The following is a 10,205-nucleotide window of genomic DNA, read 5'->3' as shown; positions in this document are numbered from 1 at the left end:
GCTCTGTACTGCCATTTGATTTAAAACTACTGTAACTTGCAGTGGGGTGGTGGTGAGGGAAAATTAAAGCTAAATCAGGAGGTACCAGTGAAGACTGAAGGCCTGAGAATAGATATCCCTAATAGAGGTGTAGGGTAAACCCTACCTAAGAACAAAGCTAGGAACACAGCTTCAACCTCAAAAAGACCAATTTATTAATTGGTATCTTCGTCTAGCATTGATTGTTTTTTTCATTTTGAGGTACAGGAGGTGTAGTCTGAGCATGAGATAGTTATGAGAAATTAGAGCCATCCTTGTCTAAAGGACAAGAGATCATTAGCTACCCAAAGTACCATTACGTCTTGCAGGAACTGTTGTCTTGAAAGCCTGCAGTGCCCTTCATGAAATATGCAACAGGTCACTGACAGGTTCTTCAGCATGGGGATAATCTAGGCAGACAGACTCTAGAGGTCTCTTTTCATTTTTAATGGCTGTGAATTCCCCCAATGCTAGGCAAGCCATATGGCTGCAGAAAATCATTCCACCAAGAGCAGCTTCAAGGGCTTGTTTCCAGTCTTAACCCAAATGAAATGTGCAGCTTTGCCTCACTGAAGACCTCTCTACCACACTGATGTGCAAGACATCAAATTTTGGGAAAAAAGACCTTCACATTTCATTTCTGCTACACAGGCATAGTCTGCTAAACAGAAAGTGTTGATGCTTATGGATAACAAGCTGCCCAGATCATTCCATTATTTCCTGTGGCTGTAAGCAGTCCAAGAATAATAATAGGCATCTTAGCGATTTCATTTATTTTAATTCTGCCAGCCTCTTAAATTGTAATTGACGTGGTTTAATCATTTTCATTTCTCATGTAACAGCAAGTAGTCAAGCTGGCCTGTAACGTGAGCTACTGTACATTGCCTAGAAGACCAACAAAAGACGGAACTAAACTTCCCGCTTCACACAATCCAGACAGGGCTGTTAAACCAATCAGTATAAAATATTCTGTTGAATTTAAGGCAATATTGGCAGTAGTATGAAGGGACAGATATTAAAATGCAGCAAAGGGCACAGGGCATTTAACATACCAGTTCTTTTTGTGCCAATTATTATCCTAAAAAGGAAAAATCGTTATCCTATTACATAATGTCTAAGACAATCATGATATTTATACTATCACTGTTTTGTTTTTTTGTCAGAATGCCTATCAATCACTGGGCACACAGACACAGATACAGACACTCGCACTAGGGCCAATTTTCCCAGAAGTCAATTAGCCTACAAGTATGTCTTTGACCTATGGGAGGAAACCGGAGCACCCAGAAACTCAACACAAAATACTGTAGCACCCAGGCCTTGGATTGAATCTGGGAGCCCAGTGCTGTAAGTCTAACCAGTGGGCCACCATGCCACCCATACATTTGAAATATTCTTCTTTTGAAGGAAAGTTTGCTGGCATTTTCAATAAGCTTTTGATCACTAGGCCTTCTTGATCAACAGTCCCACTTTCTGCAGCTGCTGGCAGATGAACTGATCTATTTTATATCAATGATACACACATTTACAATCCTATTATAGGATTCCACGAGTAGCATCAGAATGAATATGCTATACACTTACAGATATGCTTAATTCTGATTTTTTGCTTTCCTTCCATGATGGTGCTCATAATTTATCTGGTGGTAATGTTGCTTGATGAATTTGATTATTTAAAAAAAAAAATCAGAGGTATAATAGAGGTTTCATTCCCACCCTGCTCATCCTTATTCTAGGCTGTGAGCTTTTCACTAATGTCTTTCAATACCTTCAAAAGATCTCAAAGATTCTTGGAGCCAGTGACTGTAACAAGCACTAGCCATGCATCAGTCAGCGGTCTGACAGCCACAGGGCAGAGACACAGACAGTCTGGAAGCACTGCTCTTTAGTAATTGTCTAAATGTTCACTCTAGATCATTTTCAGTTGGACAAAAAGCAGAATGTGGTTCTCATTTCACAAAGAGTGCATGTTGGCACAACAAATATCTACATCACCTTTGTCTTCTTAACAATTGTGCATGAAGCTTTTGTTTTATACCTTCATACACTTAGACATGGTGCCTTTTATACATCCATATTTATATAACATGCACTGTAACAATGAAAATCGCTATCGCTATCGCAAATGTTGACTAACCTTCATCTGTTCAGTTAAGACAATAAAACTGAAGGCCAGGACATACAGTGAAGATTATTTATACGTGGTGACATGTGTATCATATACATGATGAAAAGATGTACAATACATATTCAAAAATGGAAGTCAATATTGCTATTTTCAGTCACAGAAAGAACAGCCTTTTATAAAAGAAAAAAAGACAAAAGGCTCACAAAGGTGAAGTCACTGAACTACAAGGAATTTAAAAACTGTTTAAATCCAGTTTGTTTGACAATAAATCAGAATTATTGCACATGGATAACTGTTCTAGACATACGTGTCAATTGTTTCTTTCAGGGAAGATTGTCCATGCTTGCATTAATTCTCAGAACTGGAGGTCTGATTGAAGAGTCTAAAATAATTCCACTTTCCCCATAGAGAATCTGAATCCTTGTTGTCTCTCTCTAGACAAAATATATCTTGCCACAGATAAATAAAGACTGAGAACAATATAATCATGATCCCTGACAGCATTATAAAATCAAAAAGGCTGTTTATATGCCAAACCTAAATTTTAGCACCATAAAATGTTCTAATTGCAATTACTTTGACATTTACAGTTCCAGCTGCTTCATTGTGCTGTCCTTTAAGACTTGACCCCACTGTGTCTCATTCAGCAAGGCGTGAAATTGGAAACATTGTACATAATTGTGGACCAGCTCTATACCCTGCAGTAGCCACCAGAAAGGTATGAGAGAGATACACAGTTATTCCACCTAAAGGAGCTTCATCCCATACAAGTTAAGGTGCTGCTATAAACTGAGATACAAGTACAGCCTGTTAAGTTCCACTTCACCTCAGAGCCCAGATACAAGTGTAAATTGAATATGATCATGTGGTAGTTCTGAAAAATCCTAACTAGAAGTCCTGAATACTAGGGGGAAAACGCATGTTTAATCCCATTTTTAACACATTTGGCATGTGGTCAGAATACTCAATATGTAACATGTAAATATCTTATGCACGGTGTGACTATGTATGGCTCATGGCTTGTGGTACAGTTCTGTCGAAAAGTTTTATACTATTCTATGCATTTGGAAAAAAGGCATCAATGGTGACAGCTTTTTGGGACATTGTCCAGGAAGTCATTTAGGTGTCTTTCAAAGTGTTAATGCCAGTTGTTGGTCTGCTTCAGTTGCTTCAGTTTGATTGCATGCTGTAACATATGATTTGTTACATGTTTTGTTAATATGATATTAACAAAACATATGATTTGTTAATATCACGTATTATCTAAATTCATTCCAAGTGCAAATTAGCAGGGCAAAGACAGCAAGGGCATTAAAAGTTGGCTAGGGCTGGTGACCACAACCTGAAATGGAGATTTCATGAGTCTGTGTGTAACTTCTCTACAGGCACATTCACACACACACTCCCTCTCTCTTCTCAGTCTCCCACGGTGCCTCTGTTGTCTTCTAACAGCAAGAACATCTGACTTTAAATAAATGTGCTTGTTCATTCAGTGTCAAAGGTCAGGGCTCTTTCTTTCCTCCTCTCTAGCACTGTTCCCAGTAGAAGGAATCTGGACTAGAACTGCACTAGAAGGGTAATTCAATTAATCGGACAGGGTTTAAGAGGGGTAGCAAGGAAAGATTGATTGGTAACAGTCTATGCACTTCAGTTGTCAGGCCATCCCCACCCTTCGATCAAGTCAACGTGATTATTTTAATTAAATTCAGCCCTGCATGTGCTTGGCACCAAAAATCATGAAACCTGAATGCGTGAAGAATTCCTTTCCCGATGAATCAATTTCTGTCATCACATCCTCCTGTTAAGTATTGGTTAATTGATGCATATTCTCTCTGTTGTTTGCAAATGTAAGGTGAAGTGCGGAAAGAGAAACTTTATGAATATCATAATTATTATTTTGTGCAGTTACCATTGTACTGGTATACATGATGCTACAGATCATATTCGAGCTACTGTTGCTGCCTTTAAATCATAGAAATCAAGTTTAAATAATAATGTCTGTTCTAATGTCCAGACCCAAGACGGACGCCGACGTCAATTCTTGCTGCAGTGCTGCATTCTCACTGCAAATTTGTAGTGGTTTATATTGATCCTGAACATGTAAAAAGAAAAAAAAAATCTGATAAACACACTGAAATGGAATGAAATCTGTCTCTCCCTGACAGGACTGGATTTATTCCACTCATTCTGCAGTCAACTTGCTTTTTATTTTTGTCAAGGAGCAAGATCAATTCAGCTCGCTCCATTGCTCAGGCCATTTGTTCAAACAAGAGCTCTTTTTTTCCATGTTAAAACACACACACATAAAAAACAGCCTTTGTCGCATTGTAGTCATATGTTATAATGCAACTGGACATGTTGTTGACGCCAGTTGTTAGCCTTAATGCCATGGAAATCAAATGAAGATGTGTTCGATGATCCTTTTTATTACTCCATTAGTACTGTCTCTTCTGCCATTAAAGCCTTCTTTAGGGGGAAGAACCACAATTAGATCAGAGAAAAATTGTTTGCTATCACAGCTACAACTACATCCACTCTCAATAGCAATAGTGAATAGTTAAGTTATTCCCATTAACCTTTTTGTGTATATTGTGTTTTTTATGCATTTAACATGGGTTTCTTTTCCATAAAGAGCTAGCTGCCCATTCAGAATATAATAGGTACATCCCATGTGTCCTTAAACATGTAAATCATCTTTCAGTTATCCAGCGTTGGAAAGTGTTTCAACCAGAAAGCATTGTGTTGCAAGAATAATTGACAGAAATGTCTTTTCAAGAGTTCTTCTCTTGGCCACTACATTTGACATAGGATTGTTTAATTGTGTTTGGATTAGGGTTGCAAAGACATCCGCCACTATAAGAAGAATCCTCTTCAGTTACACTAGATGTGCTAGACCCTCCCTCAAACAAACTGTGCAGTATGTCCCTTTCTGCTCACGTAATAGGGTCCCAAGTGCAAAATGAGATTGAATGTGAGGTCTTTACTTCAGACTCCAAACATCAAGTGAGTGTATTTTTTTTACACTGGTTCGACACTTCTCTGGACTGTGCAGGTCAGAAGTGATGTGGATCTCAAATCCGTCGCCCACTCACCTAAGCTGTACAGAGAGGCCTGTTTTAAAGAGGAGGTGTCCCCAGCAGAAGTCCTGGAGAGCCCTAGTCCAACAGATTTTATACTGTAGGTGGTCTTTAGATCATCAATTTTTAAAGGCCTAGGACAATTTTGTTATGATCAATTAAACAAACAGTCGATGTGTTCAATTAAATAATTGAGATCATTCTTCCCCTTGCTTAACACGATTTGCTTAATTGATCAATTACTTAAACAAGTATTCCTAATCTTTAAATAACAGTTGATTTAGGATCAGCATTGGAGGATCCTGCTTTGAAATGCAATTGTTTGCTTAACAAAGAATCTTGTGTTTTTTGCTGAAGACACATCTTAACATTAAGATCATGTGACCTGTTTGTGTTGGCTGAGGAATTTGGAGTTTTCATTTGGAAGTTATGGGAATTTACACTTGTCAGACTCTTTTTAATGGAAGTGCTTTTAAACTGAAACCAGGAAGCACGTCTTTACCCAATGGCTTGTGGGAGCTACCCAGCTACAGTATGTTGTCGAAACCAATATCCTGCCTTTTTTCAGCTTGTATCAGTTAGCTACTGACTACTAAAAAGGACATATATCCTATTTTCCTTCCTACTCTTCTAAATGCAAATACCCTCTTTGATTGAGCTATTTCTATGAGTAGTGGAGATTCAAAGTACTTCATATAGACCAGTAAACAGGATCTGCTGTCGTTTTAATGGCAGTATTGACATTCAGATATCCGCCTGGTCCTTCTCAGCTGTCGTGATCCAGTTATTTTTACCCCTCTCTCGTCCCATCTGCTCCCCAGCACAACTGCAGCACTCCAGACTTGAGTTATATAATAAAACCACTATTGTTACATTAGCAAGCAAGTGTACATTAGCAGGAACACACAGGAGCCAGAAATATATTTATATATTTAAAGAACCAATGTGGGGTTTGACAGATGCCCTGTTTTTCTTTTGCAGTTTGTTTTGCAAGACAAGATGCCTTCTAGTCGAATGGAGAGGACTGTCACCTCCCATACTGCTACATGTTCCTAACCAGCAGTGCCGTGAAAAAAACATTCCAAGCCCTCCACAATTTTCACATTCTGTGGGTTTAAAGCTTGCAGTCATGACACTTCAAATGAGCAATTAATATCTGTTATAATCACAACCTGCTCCACATATATATAGTGCAAGATTAAGACTGGCCTTTTCTCCATCTCCATATTTGACAAACTTTTAAAGTAATGCGTGAATGAGTCCCAGCTCTGTAACTGGTTTGTAAGTTGCCCAGGGAGCCCAGGGAGGCAGTGTGCTTTCTGTGTGTGTCTCAGGATCGACACTTGTTGATGCTGAGACAGCTGTTCCAGCACCTGCTGTCTCTCAAAGCCTGTTATTTTAGAGTACATTAGAACCAGTGGCAGTAATTCAATCCATGGAGGCAGCACTTGGCACAAAAAGGGATTATCATACAATAAATAACAATAACCAGAGGCTGTGTCTTAGCAGGAGGAAGTATGTTTAATCCTTCTACTAACACACAAACATAAAGGACTGTACTGTACATAAATCTCCATACACCCCTTGTATATAAACACATAAGATACAATGTTCTATTACTGTAATGATGTTTAGAATTCATGTGAATTTAAATATCTTAATCCTTACTATACAATTCACTATGTCTAGTGCCAACCTGTTAACTGACTTACTGTATAGCAGCTGTGTCGCTCAGTTTGGCTGTTCATGAGCATTTTTTCATAAGAATAACATATACAGTTAGGGATCAGCACGGGAGCACTCTTCAGTAATAATTCCCTATTTGTAGATGTACCTATATATATACAGATATATATGTTGATTATACTATAGATGTTCATTATACAGTAATTGTTCCAACTACATCTTTTACAGCCATAAATAAACTTTATATATAATGTACATACAATATTCATTGTGTAATCATAGTTTACTTTAAATAACTTTTTGTACGGATTACTAAAATGTAATCTAACTATCATGGCCCATGGCTCTTCCTTGTAGCTATTTAATGTAGTGTACTGTGGTAAAATGGTGCATGCAATCGGGTAAGGAAATGTGAAGTAATGCTAAAAACATGGTAGAGATATAGAGACAGCAAAGATCCATCCATTCTCTAACCACTCCATCTCATTGAGGGTCACAGGGGATCCCAGAGCTTATCCTGACAAGCAGTGGGCACATACTAACATACAAACGCCATGCAGACAGGACCCCAGGTCTGGAATTGAACCCAGGGCCTCAGCACTGCCAGAATGCAATGGTAACTGCTGTGCCACCATGCCATCCTTAGAGTGGAGATTTGTTGTGCTAAACCTTCTCTAGAGGTTGCCAGATGTATGCTGTTGAACAGAGAGAGAGAGCGAGATACCTTTCTAACGTCCAACCCGTGCAGCCATGAGAATACTATTATTAGCTTGGAAAATTCAGGCTTATCCATCACTTATGCTTGTCACAGTGGAATATTAGATACTTTGGCAAATTTCCTGTTTTACATATAGAAAAGGGTAGTCTTATGCACTTCCGCAGACTGGATTAGAAAGAATTATGCTGGAAATATTCAATCAAATAATCCTTCGCTTCTATTATAAACAGCATTTCCAAGTATTATACTTTTGTCATGCTTGAAAAATGAATAAATAAAAATAAATAAACCTGTTAGTGAGCCACCAGTCTCCACAAAATTCCTGGAAAGAGAGTAGCAGTTAATTTTGTTTATGGATTTGAATTTGTGCCCTTTACTGTCTGTTATTAAAATGCATTAAACACGCCACAAATTAAAAAGAGATTTGTCCACCCTGTTTCCTATAATTAGTGGCTTGTCATCATCACATCAACGTGTCCCTGGAATGTCCCTCCTGCCAGAGAGCAACATCTGTCAATACTCCACCCTGACAAGAGACTTTTAAATTAATTTGGATTAATTTGAACATAAAATCATTGCATTCCCTCAAAAAAGCCAAGGACATAAGGGAGGGGAATAAGCTGTTTTTTTAATAGATTTTGAAGTCTCCAATTCTTTTCGATATGCCTGCCCAGTTTAGAGTATATCCACTTGTGTGTCTTTTACAACTACGAAGCCTGTGACCTCACACAGGGTAGTGTACAATGTGTTGTTTAGACAGACTCCTCCAACCCAACAGTTTTGTGCAGCTGTTTTTTTTAACCCATCACAGGCAGCACAGCCCCAAACTGGAGGTTCAGCGCTGATTGGAGGAGAGGAGCATCCCTCAACACCTCAAACGTGTAAGAGCTCCCGGGAGTCTGCAGGAATTGCTGAGGAAGCTCCAGTTGACTAATCCCTTCATACCCTGAGCAGCGCCGAGTGGAGAATCCTGGTCCCAGGAACCAGGTGAACAGCTTCACCGGTTGAAGGTTTGGAGTTACTTTCATTTGGCCAATGTAATGAGCAACATGTGAGACCTCTGGGAATAAGCTGATTGAAAATAAAATTTCTCCCTCCATCTGACAGCAGCCATGACCTTTATCCTCTGTAAACTTGAACTATGAATTATTTTATAAACCCATAAGTTCCAACCAAATCCCAATAATTATGTCTTACAGTATCATATCATTATCCCAATTAAACTTCCTGCAGCAGGCAAACATCTTACTGCTCTTGTTCATTTGTATGGAAGTTCAATAATGTGAAACCACCTCACTTCAACATCACCAACACACAGCTCTTGGCTGTGGTTTCCAAGGGCTGTGTAATTAAAACAGCAGCATTTTGCTTTTGGAAACAAAGATGGTAGCTTTTGGCTGGGACAAAGGCATTAAGGTTAATTCCACAGATAGCCAATTCTAACAGAAACCCCAGATAAATCTGAATGATATCTTTGTCTACAACATAGTTATTTATCTACATTTTTTTGTATTCGATAAAGCAGGGGTGTCCAGTCCTGGTCCAGGAGGGCCACTTTCCTGCAGGTTGTCTCTAAATCAACAGCTAATTTGTTTTTTGCTCCAGCTCTTTTATCCAGTTAAGCCTAATAATAAGTGGAAATGAATGAAAGTGAATGAAAGGAATCCAAATCTATAGTTGCCATGGTCCTCAAAGAGTAGGATTGAGTCAAAGTACATGATCTATAACGTGCTTTCTGCAGTTTTAGGTATCTATCATGACTGCAATTTGTCTTTCTGAATCAAATCTTGTTTCAATTGTAGTGAGAACAGAGGGGGTATAATAAAGACACATTAATGCTGAATTGAAATGAAAGACACCTTTTACTAACAACAACTACCATGTCTGTCAAGGACTGTTAATCTATTACTTATTTACAGAGGTAAACAGTATTCATTCATCATCATATTCTTCTTCTAATAGATGAAGTATTGCTCTCCATAAAATCTAATTCAGTTGCCATGGAGCATGCTGTAGTCTCCATGTTGTTGATTGATTACAGTACATACACAACCAGCATGAGTAACCTGTCTACAGTTCTGCTAGTATCCAAAACCATGAGCTTAGACAGAACAAATAACATGCAAAAGCTAACAGTGTGACACACATTCCAGTTCCCAGGGGATGCAGCTCTTTAAACAAAGCCAGGCTAGTTCCAGGAGAAAACTTACTCCACGATTAATTCCAACAGGATGTAAACTGTGTGGTTGCATGGACTGGTATAGTAAAGCATACCGCAAGTTCTGTAAAACTGCAGGAATATAGTATAAATACAGTAGCAAAGGACACAAAATGAGTGCAGGTTAAAGATTCTCAAATGCTTTTACCACCTTCAGATTTGTGAAGTACAGTCATCAGCTTTTTAGTTTTCCTCCTTTCCTGGAGTGTAAATCACAACCTCCTGAAGCTGAAAGGAAATGATTCAAAAGCAAATATATCGTCTTTGGATCACAGCCTTATTTTCAAAGTAGACAATTTCCTGTATTGACACACCTAACAATAATATGGCCACATTACCCACAATTAATTCTATCTAATT

The sequence above is a fragment of the Atractosteus spatula genome, chromosome 17 (genome assembly GCF_055471065.1).
Source record: "Atractosteus spatula isolate fAtrSpa1 chromosome 17, fAtrSpa1.hap1, whole genome shotgun sequence".
Classification (NCBI taxonomy): domain Eukaryota; kingdom Metazoa; phylum Chordata; class Actinopteri; order Semionotiformes; family Lepisosteidae; genus Atractosteus; species Atractosteus spatula.
Note: the sequence above shows the minus strand (reverse complement) of the source record.